This window comes from Orbicella franksi, chromosome 11 (genome assembly GCF_964199315.1).
Source record: "Orbicella franksi chromosome 11, jaOrbFran1.1, whole genome shotgun sequence".
Classification (NCBI taxonomy): Eukaryota; Metazoa; Cnidaria; class Anthozoa; order Scleractinia; family Merulinidae; genus Orbicella; species Orbicella franksi.
The window spans coordinates 407,609-428,468 of record NC_138155.1 but is presented as its reverse complement, the minus strand read 5'-3'; positions in this window follow the sequence as shown (position 1 = coordinate 428,468).

Below are 20,860 nucleotides of genomic sequence, written 5' to 3'. Positions count from 1 at the left end.
CTTGGGGGATATTTTCCAGTCCCAGGGACTCTACCCTAACTCTTGATGGCCTTAGTTTTCAGTAAAATGGTCACAGGTAACAGGAGCGCACGCTCGGTGTCGAGCTTCTAGGCCGAAATGTAGCTCCAGTTCATTTTAAGACTGAAAGAGTAAACGAAACTGCCGTACGCCTATCGTAATTTTAAGAAAGTATGGCTCAATTTGCCGAAACTTGGAGGATAGCTTCCAGTCTCGAGGATTCTAAACTATCTCCTGAGAGACTTAGTTCTTAGTGAAATGGACACAGGTAAAAGGAGCGCACGCTCGGTGTCGAGCTTGTAGAACCGAAATATAGCCCCACTTCATTTTCGGAGTAAACGAGTAGCCGAGACCGGCTTACGCGCATCGTGATTTTGAGCATCTTTGGCTCGATTTGCCGGAATTCGGGCAATATTTTCCAGTCCCGAGGACTCTATGTTAACTCCTGATGAACTTAGTTTTCAGTGATATGTACACAGGCAAAAGTAGTGCACGCTCGGTGTTGAGCTCCTCGGCCGAAATATAGCCCCACTTCATTTTAAGACTGAAAGAGTAGCCGAGACCGCCTTACGCGCATCGTGATTTTGAACAACTTTGGCTCGATCTGCCAGAATTTGGGAAATATTTTCCAGTGTCAAGGACTCTAAACTAGCTCCTGATGGCCTAAGATGTCAGTGAAATGGACACAGGTAAAATTAGCGCACGCCCAGTCTCGAGCTTGTAGGTCGTAATATAGCCCCCCTTAATTTTAAGACTGAAAGAGCAGCCGAGACCGCCTTACGCGCATCGTGATTTTGGGCCACTTTTGCTCGATTTCCCGCAAGTTGGCGAATAATTTAAAGTCCCGGGGACGCTAAACTAACTCCTGATGACCTTGCTTTGCAGTTTAATGAACACAGCAAAACATTCTGAACGCTCACCTTCAAGCTTCAGTGCCGCAATCTAGCCCTACTTAAATTTAAGACTGAAAGAATAACCGAGAGCGCCATTTCCTGGAACTTGGAGAATATTTTCCAGTTCCGGGGACTCTAAACTAACTCCTGATTGCCTTGGTCTGCAGTCAAATGGACACAGCAAAACTTTTTCAACGCTCACTTTCGAGCTTGTGGGCCTAAATATAGCCACACTGCACTTTAAGACTGAAGCAGTAGCCCAGACCGCGTTACGCGCATCGTGATTTTGAGCAACTTCTGCTCGCTTTCTTGCAACTTGGGGAATATTTTCCTGTCCCGGGGACTCTAAACTAACTCCTGATGGCCATGATTTGCAGTGAAATTCACACAGCACAAGTTTTTTAACGAACACTTTCGAGCTTTTAGGCCGAAATATAGTCCCACATTACTTACGACTTAAAGAGTAGCCGAGACCGGCGTGCGCGCATCGTGATTTTGACCAGCTTCGGGTCGATATTCCGAACTTGGGGGATATTTTCCAGTTCCAGGGACTCTAAACTAACTCTTGACGGCCTTGGTTTGCAGTGAAATGGAGACAGAAAAACTTTTTCAACGCTCACCTTCAAGCTTCTGGGCCGAAATATAGCCCACTTTACTTTAATACTGAAAAAGTAGTTGAGACCGCCTTACGCGCATCGTGATTTTGACAAACTTCGGGTGGATTTCCCGGAGCTTGGGGGATATTTTCCAGTCCGTTGGACGGTAAACTAGGTGCCGATGGCCTTGTTTTGCAGTGAAATGGACACAGCAAAGGCTTTTGAAGACTCACTTTCGAGGTTGTGGGCCGAAATATGGCCATACTTCACTTTAAGACTGAAACAGTAGCCGAGACCACGCTTCGCGCATCGTGATTTTGATCAACTTCGGCTCGATTTCCCGGAACTTGCGAAATATTTTCCAGTCCCGGAGACGCTAAACTAACTCGTGCTGGTCTTGGTTTGCAGTGAAAGGGAAACAGAAAAAGTTTTTGAACGCATACTTTCGAGCTTCTCGACCTAAATAGAACCCCACTTCACTTGAAGACTGAAAGAGTAGCCGAGACCGGCTTACGTGCATGGTGATTTTGACCAACTTCGGCTCAATTTTCCGCAACTAATGGGATATATTCCAGTTCTGAGGACTCTAAAGTAATTCCTGATGGCCTTGGTTTGCAGTAAAATGGAGCCAGGAAAACTTTTTGAACGCTCAATTTCGAGCTTCTGGGCCAAAATATAGTCCCCCATTACTTTAACACTGAAAGAGTAGCCGAGACCGCCTTACGTGCATCGTGATTTTGACAACCTTGGGGTTGATTTCCCGGAACTTGGGGGATATTTTCCAGTCACGGGGACTCTCAACTAACTCCTACTTGTCTTGGTTTGCAGTGAAATGGACACAGCGAAAGTTTTTGAACGCTCACTCTCGAGCTTCTGGGCCGAAATAGAGCCCCATTTTACTTTAAGACTGAAAGAGTAGGCGAGACCGTCTTGAGCGAATCGTGATTTTGACCAATTTCGCCTTTATTTCCCGAAACTTGGGGTATATATTCCAGTCAAAGGGACTCTAGAGTAACTCCTGATGGCCTTGGTTTTCAGTGAAATGGACAGAGCACAACTTTGGAGCTTCTGGGCAGAAATATAGCCCCACTTTACTTTAAGACTGAGAGAGTAGATGAGACCGTCTTACGCGCATCGTAATTTTGACGAACTTCGAATGGATTTCCCGGAACTTGGGGGATATTTTGCAGTCCCTTGGACGCTAAACTAAGTCCTGATGGCCTTGTTTTGAAGTCAAATGGACACAACAAAACTTTTTGAACGCTCACTTTCTAGCTTGTGGGACGAAATATAGCCACACTTCACTTTAGGACTGACACAGTAGCCGAGACCACGTTACGCGCATCATGAATTTGATCAACTTCGGCTCGATTTTCCGGGACTTGGGGGATATTCTCCAGTCCCGGGGACTCTAAACTGACTTCTGATGGCCTTGGTTTGCACTGAAAGTGACAGAGCAAAACTTTCTAAACACTCACTTTCGAGCTTCTGGGCCGAAATATAGCCCCACTTCACTTTAAGACTGAAAGAGTAGCCGAGACCACCTTACGCACATCGTGATTTTGAGGAACTTCGGCTCGATTTACCGGAATTTGGGGGATATTTTCCAGTCCCGGGGACTCTAAACTAACTCCTGATTGTCTTGTTTTTCAGTGAAATGGACAAAGCGAAACTTTTTGAACGCTCACTCTCGAGCTTCTGGACCGAAATATAGCCCCACTTTACTTTAAGACTGAAAGAGTAGCCGAGACCGTCTTCCGCATATCCTGATTTTGACCAACTTCGAGTCAGTTTCCCGGAACTTGGGGGATAGATTCCATTTCCGCGGGCTCGAAACTAACTTCTGATGGCCTTGGTTTTCAGTGAAATGGACAAAGGAAAGCTTTTTGAACACTCTCTTTGTAGCTTCTTGGCCGAAATAGAATCCCACTTCACTTTCAGACTGAAATAGCAGCCGAGACCGCCTCACGCGCATCGTGAGTTAGACCAAGTTCAGCTCAATTTCACGCAACTTTTGGGATATTTTCCAGTCCGGTGGACTCTAAACTAACTCCGGATGGCCTTGGTTTGCACTGAAATGCGCACAGCATAAATTTTTGAATGCTCACTTTCGAGCTTGTGGGCCGAAATATAGCCACACTTTACTTTAAGACTGAAACAGTAGCCGGGACTGCATTTCGCGCATCGTGATTTTGATCAACTTCGGCTCGCTTTCCCGGAACTTGGGGAATATTTTCTAGTCCCGGGGACCCTAAACTAAGTCCTGATGGCCTTGTTTTGAAGTTAAATGGACACAGCAAAAGTTTTTGAACGCTCAATTTCTAGCTTGTGGGCCGAAATATAGGCACACTTGACTTTAAGACTGAAACAGTAGCCGAGACCACGTTACGCGCATCATGAATTTGATCAACTTCGGCTCCAATTCCCGGGACTTGGGGGATATATTCCAGTCCCGGGGACTCTAAACTAACTCCTGATGGCCTTGGTTTGCATTGAAATAGACACAGCGCAATTTTTTGAATGCACACTTTCGAGATTCTGGGCCGAAATATAGCCCCACTTCACTTAAGACTGAAAGAGTAGCCGAGACCGCCTTGCTCGCATCGTGAGTTTGGCAAACTTCCGGTCGATATTCCGGAACTTGGGGGATATTTTCCAGTCCCAGAAGCTCTAAACTAACTCCTCATAGCCTTGGTTTGCAGTGAAATGGACAGAGCAAAACTTTTTGAACGCTCACCTTCGAGCTTCCTGTCCGAAATAAAGCCCCACTTTACTTTAAGACTTAAAGAGTAACCGAGACCACCTTACGCGCATTGTGATTTTGACAATCGTTGGGTGGATCTCCCGGATCTTGGGGAACATTTTCCAGTCCCTTGGACGCTAAACTAAGTCCTGATGGCCTTGTTTTGCAGTGAAATGGACACAGCAAAACTTTTTGAAGGCTCACTTTCAAGCTTCTGGACTGAAATATAGCCCCACTTCACTTTAGGAATGAAATGGTCGCCGAGACCGCTTTGGGAGCATCGTGATTTTGACCAACTTCAGCTCGATTTACGGGAACTTGGGGAATATTTTTTAGTGCCAGGGACGCTAAACTAACTCGTGATGGCCTTGTTTTTCAGTCAAAGAATACAGCAAAACTTTTTGAACGCTCACTTTCGGGCTTCTGGCCCGAAATATAGCCCCACTTCACTTTAAGACAGAAAGAGTAGCCGAGACCACTTTAGGGGCATCGTGATTTTGACCAACCTCGGCTTAATTTCCCGGACCTTGGGGCATATTTTCTTGTCCCGGGGACGCTAAACTAACTCCTGATGGCCTTGGTTTGCAGTGAAATGAACACAAGAAAACTTTTTGAACGCTCACTTTCGGGCTTCTCATTCGAAATATAGCCTACTTCACTCTAAGACTGAAAGAGTAGCCGACACTACCTTACGCAAATCGTGATTTTGACCAACTTTGGCTCGATTTCCCAGAAGTTGGGGGATATTTTCCAGTCCCGGGGACTCTAAACTAGCTCCTGATGGCTTTGGTATGCAGTCAAATAAACACAGGGAAACTTTTTGAACGCTCACTTTCAAGCTCCTGAGCAGGAATAAAGCCTCACTTCACCTTAAGACTGAAACAGTAAGCGAGACCGCCTAACGCGCACCGTGATTTTGACCAACTTCGGCTAAATTTCCCTGAACTTAGGGAGATATTTTCCAGTCCCGAAGAGTCTTAAGTAGCCCCTGATGGCCTTGGTTTGCATTGAAATAAATACAGCAAAACTTTTTGAAGCTCACTTTTGAGCTTCTGGGCCGAAATATAGCCCCACTTCACTTTAAGACTGAAAGACTAGCCAAGACCGTCTTGCGCGCATCGTGATTTTATCCAACGTCTTCTCGATTTTCCGCAACTTGGGAAATATATTGCAGTCCCAGGGACTCTAAACTAACTCCTGATGGCCTTGGTTTGCAGTGAAATGGACACAGCAAATTTTTCGCAGCGCTCACTTTGGAGCTTCTGGGCCGAAATAGAGCCCCACTTCACTTTAAGACTGAAAGAGTAGCCGAGGCCGCCTTAAGCGCATCGTGATTTTGATCAACTTCGGCTTGAGTTGCCAGAACTTAAAAGATATTTTCCACTCCCGGGGACTCTAAACTCACTCATGATGGCCTTGGTTTTCAGTGAAATTGAGAGAGGAAAACTTTTTGAACGCTCACTTTCGAGCTTCTGGAGCGAAATATAGCCCTACTTCACCTTCAGACTCAAAGAGTAGCCGAGACCGCCTTACGCGAATCGTTATTTTGACCAACTTCGTCTCGATTTGGCGGAACTTGGAGGATATTTTCCAGTTCCGGGGACTGTAAACTACTTCCTGAGGGCCTTGCTTTGTTGTGAAATGGGCACAGCATAACTTTTTGAACGCTCACTTTCGAGCTTCTGGGCCAAAATATACAGCCACGTCACTTTAAGACTAAAAGAGTAGCCGAGAATACTTTACGCGCATCGTGATTTTCACAAACTTCGGCTCGATTTCCCGGAACTTGGGGGATATTTTGATGTCCCGGAGACTGTAAACTATCTCCTGATGTGGCTTGGTTCGTGGTGAAATGGACACAGCAAAACTTTTTGAACTTTCACTTTCCAGCTTCTGGGCTGAAATATAGCCCGAGTTCACTTTAAGAATGAAAAAATAGCCGAGACCGCCTTACGCGCATCGTGATTTTGACCAACTTTGGCTCCATTTCCCAAGAAATGGGGAATATTTTCCGGTACCGGGGACTCTAAAGTAACTCCTGATTGCCTTGGTTTGCACTGAAATGCAGAGAGCAAAACTTTTTCAACGCTCCCCTTCGGGCTTCTGAGCCGAAATATAGCCCCACTTCAGTTTAAGACTGAAAGAGTAGCCGAGACCGTCTTACGCGCATCGTGATTTTGACATACTTCGGCTCGATTTCCCGAGACTTCGGGAATATGTTCATGTTCCAAGGACTCTAAACTAACCTCTGATGGCCTTGGTCTGCAGTGAAATGGACACAGCAAATTTTTTTGAACGCTTACTTTCGAAATTCTGGGCCGAAATATAGCCCCACTTCACTTTAAGACTGAAATAGTAGGTGAGACCGCCTTAGACGCATCGTGATTTTGACCAACTTCGGCTTGAGTTGCCAGAACTTAAGGGATATTTTTTAGTCCCGCGGACTCTAAACTAACTCATGATGGCCTTGGTTTTCAGCTAAATTGAGAGAGCAAAACTTTTTGAACGCTCACTTTCGAGCTTCTGGGCCGAAATATACAGCCACGTCACTTTAAGACTAAAAGAGTAGCCGAGACTGCTTTACGCGCATCGTGATTTTGACAAACTTCGGCTCGATTTCCCGGGACTTGGGGGATATTTTGATGTCCCGGACACTGTAAACAATCTGCTGATGTGGCTTGGTTTGCGGTGGAATGGACACAGCAAAACTTTTTGAACCTTCACTTTCGACCTTCTGGACCGAAATATAGCCCCAGTTCACTTTAAGAATCAAAGAGTAGCCGAGACCGCCTTACGCGCATCGTGATTTTGAGAAACTTCGGCTCGATTTCCCCGAACTTGGGCGATATTTTCCAGTCCCGAGCAGTCTAAACTAACTCCTCATGGGCTTGGTTTGCAGTGAAATGAACAAGGTAACACTTTTTGAACGCTTATTTTCGAGTTTCTGGGATGAAATATAGCCCCAGTTCACTTTAAGACTCAAAGAGTAGGCGAGACCACCTTACGCGCATCGTCATTTTGAGCAATTTCCGCTCCATTTTCTAGAATTTTGGCGATATTTTCAAGTCCCGGGGACTCTTAACTAGCTCCTGATTGCCTTGGTTTGATGTGAAATGGACGCAGGAAAACTTTTTGAACGCTCAGTTTCGAGCTTCTGGGATAAAATACAACCGTACTTCACTTTAAGACTAAAATAGTAGCCGAGACCTCCTTACGAGCATCGTGATTTTGACCCAGTTCAGCTCGATTTCCCGGAACTTGGGGGATATTTTGATGTCCCGGAGACTGTAAACTATCTCCTGATGTGGCTTGGTTCGCGGTGAAATGGACACAGCAAAACTTTTTGAACTTTCACTTTCGAGCTTCTGGGCCGAAATATAGCCCCAGTTCACTTTAAGAATCAAAGAGTAGCCGAGACCGCCTTACGCGCATCGTGATTTTGACAAAATTCGGCTGGATTTCCCCGAACTTGGGCGATCTTTTCCAGTCCCGAGCAGTCTAAACTAACTCCTGATGGCCTTGGTTTGCAGTGAAATGAACAAGGTAACACTTTTTGAACGCTTATTTTCGAGCTTCTGGGATGAAATATAGCCCCACTTCACTTTAAGACTGAAAGAGTAGGCGAGACCGCCTTACGCGCATCGTGATTTTCAGCAACTTTCGCTCGATTTTCTAGAATTTTGGCGATATTTTCAAGTCCCGGGGACTCTAAACTAACTCCTGATGGCCTTGGTTTGATATGACATGGACGCAGGAAAACGTTTTGAACGCTCAGTTTCGAGCTTCTGGGCCGAAATACAACCGTACTTCACTTTAAGACTGAAATAGTAGCCGAGACCTCCTTACGAGCATCGTGATTTTGACCCAGTTCAGCTCGATTTCCCGGAACTTGGGGGATATTTTCCAGTCCGGGGGACTTTAAACTAACTCCTGATGGCCTTGGTTTGCAGTTAAATGAACAAAGCGTAACTTTTTAAAGGTTCACTTTCGAGCTTCTGGGCCGAAATATAGCCCCACTTTATTTTAAGACTGAAAGAGTAGCCGAGACCGTCTTACGCGCATCGTGATTTTGAACAACTTCCGTTGGATTTCCCGGAACTTCGGGAATATATTCCAGTCCCGGGGACTCTAAACTAACTGCTGATGGCCTTGGTTTGCAGTGAAATGGACACAGGACATTTTTTTGAACGCTCACTTTCGAGCTTCTCGGCCGAAATATAGCCCTACTTCACTTTAAGACTGAAAGAGTAGCCGAGACCGCCTTACGCCCATCGTAATTTTGACCAACTTCGGCTCGATTTCCCGGAACTTGGGGGATATTTTCCAGTCCCGCGGACTCTAAAGTAACTCCTGATGGCCTTGCTCTGGAGTGAAATGGACACAGCACAACTTTTTGAACGCTCACTTTCGAGCTTCTGGGGGGAAATATTGCCCCAGTTCACTTTAAGAATGAAAGAGTAACCGGGACCGCCTTACGCGCATCGTGATTTTGACCAACTTTGGCTCGATTTCCCGGGAAATGGTGGATATTTTCCGTTACCGGGGACTCTAAAGTAACTCCTGATTTCCTCGGTTTGCAGTGAAATGGACACAGCACAACTTTTTGAACGCTCACTTTTGAGCTTCTGGACCGAAGCATAGCCCTACTTCACTTTAAGACTGAAAGACTAGCCAAGACCGCCTTACGCGCATCGTGATTTTGGGCTACTTCGGCTCGATTTCCCGGAACTTGGGAGATAATTCCCAGTCCCGGGCACTCTAAACTAATTCCTGATGGCCTTGGTTTTCAGTGAAATGGACACAGCCAAACTTTTTGAACGTTCACTTTCGAGCTTCTGGGCCGAAATATAGCCCCACTTCACTTTAAGACTGAAAGAGTAGCCGGGACCGCCTTACGCGCATGCTAATATTCGCGAACTTCGGCTTGATTTCCTGGGACTTGGGGGATATTTTCCAGTCCCGGAAGCTCTAAACTAACTCCTGAATGCCTTGGTTTTTAGTGAAATAGACACAGGTAAAAGGAGCGCACGCTCGGTTTCCAGGTTGTAGGCCGAAATATAGCCCCACTTTATTTTAAGACTGAAAGTGTACACGAAACCGCCTTAAGCGCATCGAAATTTTTAGCCACTATGGCTCGATATGCCAAAACTTGGGGGATATTTTCCAGTCCCAGGGACTCTACCCTAACTCTTGATGGCCTTAGTTTTCAGTAAAATGGTCACAGGTAACAGGAGCGCACGCTCGGTGTCGAGCTTCTAGGCCGAAATGTAGCCCCAGTTCAATTTTAAGACTGAAAGAGTAAACCAAACTGCCGTACGCCTATCGTAATTTTAAGAAAGTATGGCTCAATTTGCCGAAACTTGGAGGATAGCTTCCAGTCTCGAGGATTCTAAACTATCTCCTGATGGACTTAGTTCTTAGTGAAAGGGACACAGGTAAAAGGAGTGCACGCTCGGTGTCGAGCTTGTAGAACCGAAATATAGCCCCACTTCATTTTCGGAGTAAACGAGTAGCCGAGACCGCCTTACGCGCATCGTGGATTTTGAGCATCTTTGGCTCGATTTGGCGGAATTCGGGCAATATTTTCCAGTCCCCAGGACTCTATGTTAACTCCTGATGAACTTAGTTTTCAGTGATATGTACACAGGCAAAAAGAGTGCACGCTCGGTGTTGCGCTTCTCGGCCGAAATATAGCCCCACTTCATTTTAAGACTGAAAGAGTAGCCGAGACCGCCTTACGCGCATCGTGATTTTGAGCAACTTTGGCTCGATCTGCCAGAATTTGGGAAATATTGTCCAGTGCCAAGGACTCTAAACTAACTCCTGATGGCCTAAGATGTCAGTGAAATGGACACAGGTAAAATTAGCGCACGCCCGGTCTCGAGCTTCTAGGTCGAAATATAGCCCCCCTTAATTTTAAGACTGAAAGAGTAGCCGAGACCGCCTTACGCGCATCGTGATTTTGGGCCACTTTTGCTCGATTTCCCGCAAGTTGGCGAATAATTTAAAGTCCCGGGGACGCTAAACTAACTCCCGATGACCTTGGTTTGTAGTTTAATGAACACAGCAAAACATTCTGAACGCTCACCTTCGAGCTTCAGTGCCGCAATATAGCCCTACTTAAATTTAAGACTGAAAGAATAATCGAGAGCCCGTTACGCGCATCGTAATTTTCATGAACTTCGGCGCCATTTCCTGGAACTTGGAGAATATTTTCCAGTTCCGGGGACTCTAAACTAACTCCTGATTGCCTTGGCTTGCAGTCAAATGGACACAGCAAAACTTTTTGAACGCTCACTTTCGAGCTTGTGGGCCTAAACATAGCCACACTTCACTTTAAGACTGAAGCAGTAGCCGTGACCGCGTTACGCGCATCGTGAGTTTGAGCAACTTCTGCTCGCTTTCCTGGAACTTGGGGAATATTTTCCAGTCCCGGGGACTCTAAACTAACTCCTGATGGCCATGGTTTGCAATCAAATTCACACAGCACAAGTTTTTGAACGAACACTTTCGAGCTTTTAGGCCGAAATATAGTCCCACATCACTTACGACTTAAAGAGTAGCCGAGACCGGCGTGCGCGCATCGTGATTTTGACCAACTTCGGGTCGATATTCCGGAACTTGGGGTATATTTTCCAGTCCCAGGGACTCTAAACTAACTGTTGATGGCCTTGGTTTGCAGTAAAATGGAGACAGGAAAACGTTTTGAACGCACACCTTCAAGCTTCTGGGCCCAAATATAGCCCACTTTACTTTAATACTGAAAAAGTAGCCGAGACCGCCTTACGCGCATCGTGATTTTGACAAACCTCGGGTGGATTTCCCGGAACTTGCAAAATATTTTCCAGTCCCGGGGACTCTAAAGTAACTCGTGCTCGTCTTGGTTTGCAGTGAAACGGAAACAGAAAAAGTTTTTGAACGCATCCTTTGGAGCTTCTGGGCCGAAATATAGCCCCACTTCACTTCAAGACTGAAAGAGTAGCCGAGACCGCCTTACGTGCATCGTGATTTTGAGCAACTTCGGCTCGATTTGCCGGAACTAAGGGGATATATTCCAGTTCTGAGGACGTTAAACTACTTCCTGATGGCCTTGGTTTGCAGTAAAATGGAGCCAACAAAACTTTTTGAACGCTCAATTTCGAACTTCTGGGCCAAAATATAGCCCCCCATTACCTTAACACTAAAAGAGTAGCCGAGACCGCCTTACGTGCATCGTGATTTTGACAAACTTCGGGTTGACTTCCCGGAAATTGGGGGATATTTTCCAGTCCCGGGGACTCTCAACTAACCCCTGCTTGTCTTGGTTTGCAGTGAAATGGACACAGCGAAAGTTTTTGAACGCTCACTCTCGAGCTTCTGGGCCGAAATAGAGCCCCATTTTACTTTAAGACTGAAAGAGTAGGCGAGACCGCCTTGAGCGAATCGTGATTTTGACCAATTTCGCCTTTATTTCCCGAAACTTGGGGTATATATTCCAGTCAAAGGGACTCTACAGTAACTCCTGATAGCCTTGGTTTTCATTGAAATGGACAGAGCACAACTTTGGAGCTTCTGGGCAGAAATATAGCCCCACTTTACTTTAAGACTGAAAGAGTAGATGAGACCGCCTTACGCGCATCGTAATTTTGACGACCTTCGAATGGATTTCCCGGAACTTGGGGGATATTTTGCAGTCCCTTGGACGCTAAACTAAGTCCTGATGGCCTTGTTTTGAAGTCAAATGGACACAACAAAACTTTTTGAACGCTCACTTTCTAGCTTGTGGGCCGAAATATAGCCACACTTCACTTTAGGACTGACACAGTAGCCGAGACCACGTTACGCGCATCATGAATTTGATCAACTTCGGCTCGATTTTGCGGGACTTGGGGGATATTCTCCAGTCCCGGGGACTCTAAACTAACTTCTGATGCCCTTGGTTTGCACTGAAAGTGACAGAGCAAAACTTTCTAAACACTCACTTTCGAGCTTCTGGGCCGAAATATAGCCCCACTTCACTTTAAGACTGAAGGAGTAGCCGAGACCACCTTACGCACATCGTGATTTTGACCAACTTCGGCTGGATTTACCGGAACTTGGGGGATAGTTTCCAGTGCCGAGGACTCTTAAGTAACCCCTGATGGCCTTGGTTTGCATTGAAATGGATACCGCAAAACTTTTTGAACGCTCACTTTTGAGTTTCTGGGCCGAAATATAGCCCCACTTCACTTTAAGACTGAAAGAGTAGTTGAGACCGTCTTACGCGCATCGTGATTTTGACCAACGTCTTCTCGATTTTCCGGAACTTGTGAAATATATTCCATTTCCGCGGGCTCTAAACTGACTCCTGATGGCCTTGGTTTTCAGTGAAATGGACAAAGGAAAGCTTTTTGAACACTCACTTTGTAGCTTCTGGGCCGAAATATCGCCCCACTTCACTTTAAGACTGAAGCAGTAGCCGAGACCGCCTCACGCGCATCGTGAGTTAGACCAAGTTCACCTCGATTTCACGCTACTTTTGGGAAATTTCCCAGGCCAGGGGACTCTAAACGAACTCCGGATGGCCTTGGTTTGCACTGAAATGCGCACAGCATAAATTTTTGAACGCCCACTTTGGAGCTTCTGGGCCGAAATATAGCCCCACTTCACGTTAAGACTGAAAGAGTAGCCGAGATCGCCTTACGCGCATCGTGATTTTGACCATTTTCGGATCGATTTCTCGGAACTTGGGGAATATTTTCTAGTCCCAGGGACTCTAAACTAACTCCTGATCGCCTTGCTTTGCATTGAAATGGACACAGCAAAAAACTTTTTGAACGCTCACTTTGGAGCTTGTGGGCCGAAATATAGCCACACTTTACTTTAAGACTGAAACAGTAGCCGAGACCGCATTGCGCGCATCGTGATTTTGATCAACTTCGGCTCGCTTTCCCGGAACTTGGGGAATATTTTCCAGTCCCGGGGACCCTAAACTAAGTCCTGATGGCCTTGTTTTGAAGTGAAATGGACACAGCAAAACTTTTTGAACGGTCACTTTCTAGCTTGTGGGCCGAAATAGAAGCACACTTGACTTTAAGACTGAAACAGTAGCCGAGACCACGTTACGCGCATCATGAATTTGATCAGCTTCGGCTCCAATTCCCGGGACTTGGGGGATATGTTCCAGTCCCGGGGACTCTAAACTAACTCCTGATGGCCTTGGTTTGCATTGAAATAGACACAGCACAGTTTTTTGAACGCACACTTTCGAGCTTCTGGGCCGAAATATAGCACCACTTCACTTAAGACTGAAAGAGTAGCAAGACCACCTTGCTCGCATCGTGAGTTTGACAAACTTCCGGTCGATATTCCGGAACTTGGGGGATATTTTCCAGTCCCAGGAACTCTAAACTAACTCCTCATGGCCTTGGTTTGCAGTGAAATGGACAGAGCAAAACTTTTTGAACGCTCACCTTCGAGCTTCCTGGCTGAAATAAAGCCCCACTTTACTTTAATACTTAAAGAATAACCGAGACCACCTTACGCGCGTTGCGATTTTGAAAAACTTCGGGTGGATCTCCCGGAACTTGGGGAATATTTTCCAGTCTCGGGGACCCTAAACTAACTTTTGATATCTTTGGTTTGCAGTGAAATGCACACAGCAAAACTTTTTGAACGCTCACTTTCGAGCTTCTGGACAGAAATATAGCCCCACTTGACTTTAAGACTGAAAGGGTAGCCGAGACCGCTTTGGGAGCATCGTCATTTTGACCAACTTCAGCTCGATTTACCGGAACCTGGGGAATATTTTCCAGTGCCAGGGACGGTAAACTAACTCGTGATGGCCTTGATTTTCAGTCAAAGAACACAGCAAAACTTTTTGAACGCTCACTTTCGGGCTTCTGGGCCGAAATATAGCCCCACTTCACTTTAAGACTGAAACAGTAGCCGATACCCCATTTCGCGCATCGTGATTTTGATCAACTTCGGTTCGATTCCCCGGAAATTGGGCAATCTTTTTCAGTCCCGGGGACTCTAAACTAACCCCTGATGGCCTTGGTTTGCAGTGAAATGGACACAGCAAAACTTTTTGAACGCTCACTTTCGGGCTTCTGCCCCGAAATATAGCCCCACTTCACTTCAAGACAGAAAGAGTAGCCGAGACCACTTTAGGGGCATCGTGATTTTGACCAACTTCGGCTAAATTTCCCTGAATTTGGGGGGATATTTTCCAGTCCCGAAGACTCTTAAGTAACCCCTGATGGCCTTCGTTTGTATTGAAATGGATACAGCAAAACTTTTTGAAGCTCACTTTTCAGCTTCTGGGCCGAAATATAGCCCCACTTCACTTTAAGACTAAAAGACTAGCCAAGATCGTCTTGCGCGCATCGTGATTTTGACCAACGTCTTCTCGATTTTCCGGAACTTGGGAAATATATTGCAGTCCCGGGGACTCTAAACTAACTCCTGATGGTCTTGGTTTGCAGTGAAATGGACACAGCAAATTTTTTGCAGCGCTCACTTTGGAGCTTCTGGGCCGAAATAGAGCCCCACTTCACTTTAAGACTCAAAGAGTAGCCGAGACCGCCTTACGCGAATCGTTATTTTGACCAACTTCGTCTCGATTTGGCGGAACTTGGAGGATATTTTCCAGTTCTGGGGACTGTAAATTACTTCCTGAGGGCCTTGCTTTGCAGTGAAATGGGCACAGCATAACTTTTTGAACGCTCACTTTCGAGCTTCTGGGCCAAAATATACAGCCACGTCACTTTAAGACTAAAAAAGTAGCCGAGACTGCTTTGCGCGCATCGTGATTTTCACAAACTTCGGCTCGATTTCCCGGAACTTGGGGGATATTTTGATGTCCCGGAGACTGTAAACAATCTCCTGATGTGGCTCGGTTCGCGGTGAAATGGACACAGCAAAACTTTTTGAACTTTCACTTTCGAGCTTCTGGGCCGAAATATAGCCCGAGTTAACTTTAAGAATGAAAGAATAGCCGAGACCGCCTTACGCGCATCGTGATTTTGATCAACTTTGGCTCGATTTCTCAGGAAATGGGGAATATTTTCCGGTACCGGGGACTCTAAAGTAACTCCTGATTCCCTTGGTTTGCACTAAAATGGAGAGAGGAAAACTTTTTCAACGCTCCCCTTTGGGCTTCTGAGCTGTAATATAGCCCCACTTCAGTTTAAGACTGAAAGAGTAGCCAAGACGCGCATCGTGATTTTGACAAAATTCGGCTCGATTTCCCCGAACTTGGGCGATATTTTCCAGTCCCGAGCAGTCTAAACTAACTCCTGATGGCCTTGGTTTGCAGTGAAATGAACAAGGTAACACTTTTTGAACGCTTATTTTCGAGCTTCTGGGATGAAATATAACCCCAGTTCACTTTAAGGCTGAAAGAGTAGGCAAGACCGCCTTACGCGCATCGTGATTTTGAGCAACTTCCGCTCGATTTTCTAGAATTTTGGCGATATTTTCAAGTCCCGGGGACTCTAAACTAACTCCTTATGGCCTTGGTTTAATGTGAAATGGACGCAGGAAAACTTTTTGAACGCTCAGTTTCGAGCTTCTGGGCCGAAATACAACCGTACTCCACTTTAAGACTAAGATAGTAGCCGAGACCTCCTCACGAACATGGTGATTTTGACCCAGTTCAGCTCGATCTCCCGGAACTTGGGGGATATTTTCCAGTCCGGGGGACTTTAAACTAACTCCTGATGGCCTTGGTTTGCAGTTAAATGCACAAAGCGTAACTTTTTAAAGGTTCACTTTCGAGCTTCTGGGCCGAAATATAGCCCCACTTTACTTTAAGACTGAAAGAGTAGCCGAGACCGTCTTACGCGCATCGTGATTTTGAACAACTTCCGTTGGATTTCCCGGAACTTCGGGGATATATTCCAGTACCGGGGACTCTAAACTAACTGCTGATTGCCTTGGTTTGCAGTGAAATGGACACAGCACATTTTTTGGAACGCTCACTTTCGAGCTTCTCGGCCGAAATATAGCCCTACTTCACTTTAAGACTGAAAGAGTAGCCGAGACCGCCTTACGCGCATCGTAATTTTGACCAACTTCTGCTCGATTTGCCGGAAGTTGACGAATATTTTCAATTCCCGCGGAAGCTAAACTAACTTCCGATGGCGTTAGTTTACATTTAAATGGACACGGCAAAACTTTTTGAACGCTCACTTTCGAGCTTATGGCTCGGAATATAGCCCCACTTAACTTGAAGACTGAAAGAGTAGCCGAGACCGCCTTACGCGCATCGTGATTTTGGGATACTTCGGCTCGATTTCCCGGAAATAGGGGGATATTTTCCAGTCCCGGGGACTCTAAACTAACTCCTGATGGCCTTGGTTTCCAGTGAAATGGACACAGGAACACTTTTTGAACACGCACTTTCGAGCTTGCTGGCCGAAATATAGCCCTACTTCTTTTTAAGACTGAAAGAGTAGGCGGGTGCGCCTTACGCGCATTGTGATTTTGAGGATCTTCGGCTAGATCTGGCGAAACTTGGGAGATATTTTCCAGTCCCAAAGTCTCTAAACTCACTCCTGATTGTCTAAGATGTGAGTGAAATAGACACAAAAAGTTTTGAACCCCTACTTTCGAGCTTCTGGAGTTAAATCTAAGCCCACTTTACCTTAAGACTGAAAGAGTAGCCGAGACCCCCTTAAGCGCATGGTGATTTTGACTAACATCGGATGAATTTCCCGTAACTTGGGGGATATCTCCAGTTCCTTTGACGCTAAACTAAGTCGTGATGGCCTTGTTTTGCAGTGAAATGGAGACAGCAAAACTTTTTAAAGACTCAGTTTCGAGCTTCTGGGCCGAAATATTGCCCCAATTCACTTTAAGACTGAAAGAGTACCCGAGACCGCCGTACGCGCGTCGTGATTTTCACTAACTTCGGTTAAATTTCCCGGAACTTGGGGGATATTTTCCAGTCCCGGGGACTCTAAACTGACCGCCGACGTCCTTGGTCTGCAGTAAAATGGACACAGCAAAACTTTTTGAACGCTCACTTTTGAGCTTCTGGGCCGAAATATAGCTCCACTTCACTTTAAGAGTGAAAGAGTAGCCGAGACCGCCTTACGCGCATCGTAATTTTGACCAACTTTGGCTCGATTTCCCGGTAAATGGGGGATATTTTCCGGTACCGGGGACTCTAAAATAACTCCTGATTTTCTCGGTTTGCAGTGAAATGGACACAGCACAACTTTTTGAACGCTCACTTTTGAGCTTCTGGGCCGAAGCATAGCCCTACTTCACTTTAAGACTGAAAGACTAGCCAAGACCGCCTTACGCGCATCGTGATTTTGGGCTACTTCGGCTCGATTTCCCGGAACTTGGGAGATAATTGCCAGTCCCGGGCACTCTAAACTAATTCCTGATGGCCTTGGTTTTTAGTGAAATGGACACAGCCAAACTTTTTGAACGTTCACTTTCGAGCTTCTGGGCCGAAATATAGCCCCACTTCACTTTAAGACTGAAAGAGTAGCCGGGACCGCCTTACGCGCATGCTAATTTTGTCGAACTTCGGCTTGATTTCCTGGGACTTGGGGGATATTTTCCAGTCCCGGAAGCTCTAAACTAACTCCTGAATGCCTTGGTTTTTAGTGAAATGGACACAGGTAAAAGGAGCGCACGCTCGGTTTCCAGGTTGTAGGCTGAAATATAGCCCCACTTTATTTTAAGACTGAAAGTGTACACGAAACCGCCTTAAGCGCATCGAAATTTTTAGCCACTATGGCTCGATATGCCAAAACTTGGGGGATATTTTCCAGTCCCGGGGACTCTACCCTAACTCTTGATGGCCTTAGTTTTCAGTAAAATGGTCACAGGTAACAGGAGCGCACGCTCGGTGTCGAGCTTCTAGGCCGAAATGTAGCTCCAGTTCATTTTAAGACTGAAAGAGTAAACGAAACTGCCGTACGCCTATCGTAATTTTAAGAAAGTATGGCTCAATTTGCCGAAACTTGGAGGATAGCTTCCAGTCTCGAGGATTCTAAACTATCTCCTGATGGACTTAGTTCTTAGTGAAAGGGACACAGGTAAAAGGAGCGCACGCTCGGTGTCGAGCTTGTAGAACCGAAATATAGCCCCACTTCATTTTCGGAGTAAACGAGTAGCCGAGACCGCCTTAAGCGCATCTTGATTTTGAGCATCTTTGGCTCGATTTGGCGGAATTCGGGCAATATTTTCCAGTCCCGAGGACTCTATGTTAACTCCTGATGAACTTAGTTTCCAGTGATATGTACACAGTTAAAAGGAGCGCACGCTCGGTCTTCAGCTTCTCGGCCGAAATATAGCCCCACTTCATTTTAAGACTGAAAGAGTAGCCGAGACCGCCTTACCCGCAGCGTGAGTTTGAACAACTTTGGCTCGATCTGCCAACATTTGGAAAATATTTTCCAGTCCCAAGGACTCAAACTAACTCCTGATGGCCTAAGATGTCAGTGAAATGGACACAGGTAAAATTAGCGCACGCCCGGTCTCGAGCTTCTAGGTCGAAATATAGCCCCCCTTAATTTTAAGACTGAAAGAGTAGCCGAGACCGCCTTACGCGCATCGTGATTTTGGGCCACTTTTGCTCGATTTCCCGCAAGTTGGCGAATAATTTAAAGTCCCGGGGACGCTAAACTAACTCCCGATGACCTTGGTTTGTAGTTTAATGAACACAGCAAAACATTCTGAACGCTCACCTTCGAGCTTCAGTGCCGCAATATAGCCCTACTTAAATTTAAGACTGAAAGAATAATCGAGAGCCCGTTACGCGGATCGTAATTTTCATGAACTTCGGCGCCATTTCCTGGAACTTGGAGAATATTTTCCAGTTCCGGGGACTCTAAACTAACTCCTGATTGCCTTGGTTTGCAGTCAAATGGACACAGCAAAACTTTTTGAACGCTCACTTTCGAGCTTGTGGGCCTAAATATAGCCACACTTCACTTTAAGACTGAAACAGTAGCCGAGACCGCGTTACGCGCATCGTGATTTTGAGCAACTTCTGCTCGCTTTCGTGGAACTTGGAGAATATTTTCCAGTCCCGGGGACTCTAAACTAACTCCTGATGGCCATGGTTTGGAGTGAAATTCACACAGCACAATTTTTTGAACGAACACTTTCGAGCTTTTAGGCCGAAATATAGTCCCACATAACTTAAGACTTAAAGAGTAGGCGAGACCGGCGTGCGCGCATCGTGATTTTGACCAACTTCGGGTCGATATTCCGGAACTTGGGGGATATTTTCCAATCTCAGGGACTCTAAACTAACTCTTGATCGCCTTTTTTTGCAGTGAAATGGAGACCAAAACTTTTTGAACGCTCACCTTCAAGCTTCTGAGCCGAAATATAGCCCACTTTACTTTAATACTGAAAAAGTAGCCGAGACCGCCTCACGCGCATCGTGATTTTGACAAACTTCGGGTGGATTTCCCGGAGCTTGGGGGATATTTTCCAGTCCCTTGGACGCTAAACTAGGTGCCGATGGCCTTGTTTTGCAGTGAAATGGACACAGCAAAGCTTTTTGAAGGCTCACTTTCGAGGTTGTGGGCCGAAATATAGCCATACTTCACTTTAAGACTGAAACAGTAGCCGAGACCACGTTTCGCGCATCGTGATTTTGATCAACTTCGGATCGATTTCCCGGGACTTGGGGGATATTCTCCAGTCCCGGGAACTCTAAACTAACTTCTGATGGCCTTGGTTTGCACTGACAGTGAGAGAGCAAAACTTTTTAAACACTCACTTTCGAGCTTCTGGGCCGAAATATAGCCCCACTTCACTTTAAGACTGAAAGAGTAGCCGAGACCGCCTTACGTGCATCGTGATTTTGAGCAACTTCGGCTCGATTTGCCGGAACTAAGGGGATATATTCCAGTTCTGAGGACTCTAAACTAATTCCTGATGGCCTTGGTTTGCAGTAAAATGGACCCAGAAAATCTTTTTGAACGCTCAATTTCGAGCTTCTGGGCCAAAATATAGCCCCCCGTTACTTTAACACTGAAAGAGTAGCCGAGACCGCCTTACGTGCATCGTGATTTTGACAAACTTCGGGTTGATTTCCCGGAAATTGGGGGATATTTTCCAGTCCCGGGGACTCTCAACTAACTTCTGCTTGTCTTGGTTTGCAGTGAAATGGACAGAGCGAAAGTTTTTGAACCCCCACTCTCGAGCTTCTGGGCCGAAATAGAGCCCCATTTTACTTTAAGACTGAAAGAGTAGGCGAGACCGTCTTGAGCGAATCGTGATTTTGACCAATTTCGCCTTTATTTCCCGAAACTTGGGGCATATATTCCAGTCAAAGGGACTCTACAGTAACTCCTGATGGCCTTGGTTTTCAGTGAAATGGAATGAGCACAACTTTGGAGCTTCTGGGCAGAAATATAGCCCCACTTTACTTTAAGACTGAAAGAGTAGATGAGACCGCCTTACGCGCATCGTAATTTTGACGACCTTCGAATGGATTTCCCGGAACTTGGGGGATATTTTGCAGTCCCTTGGACGCTAAACTAAGTCCTGATGGCCTTGTTTTGAAGTGAAATGGATACAGCAAAACTTTTTGAGCGCTCACTTTCGAGCTTGTGGGCCGAAATATATGCACACTTGACTTTAAGACTGAAAGAGTAGCCGAGACCACGTTA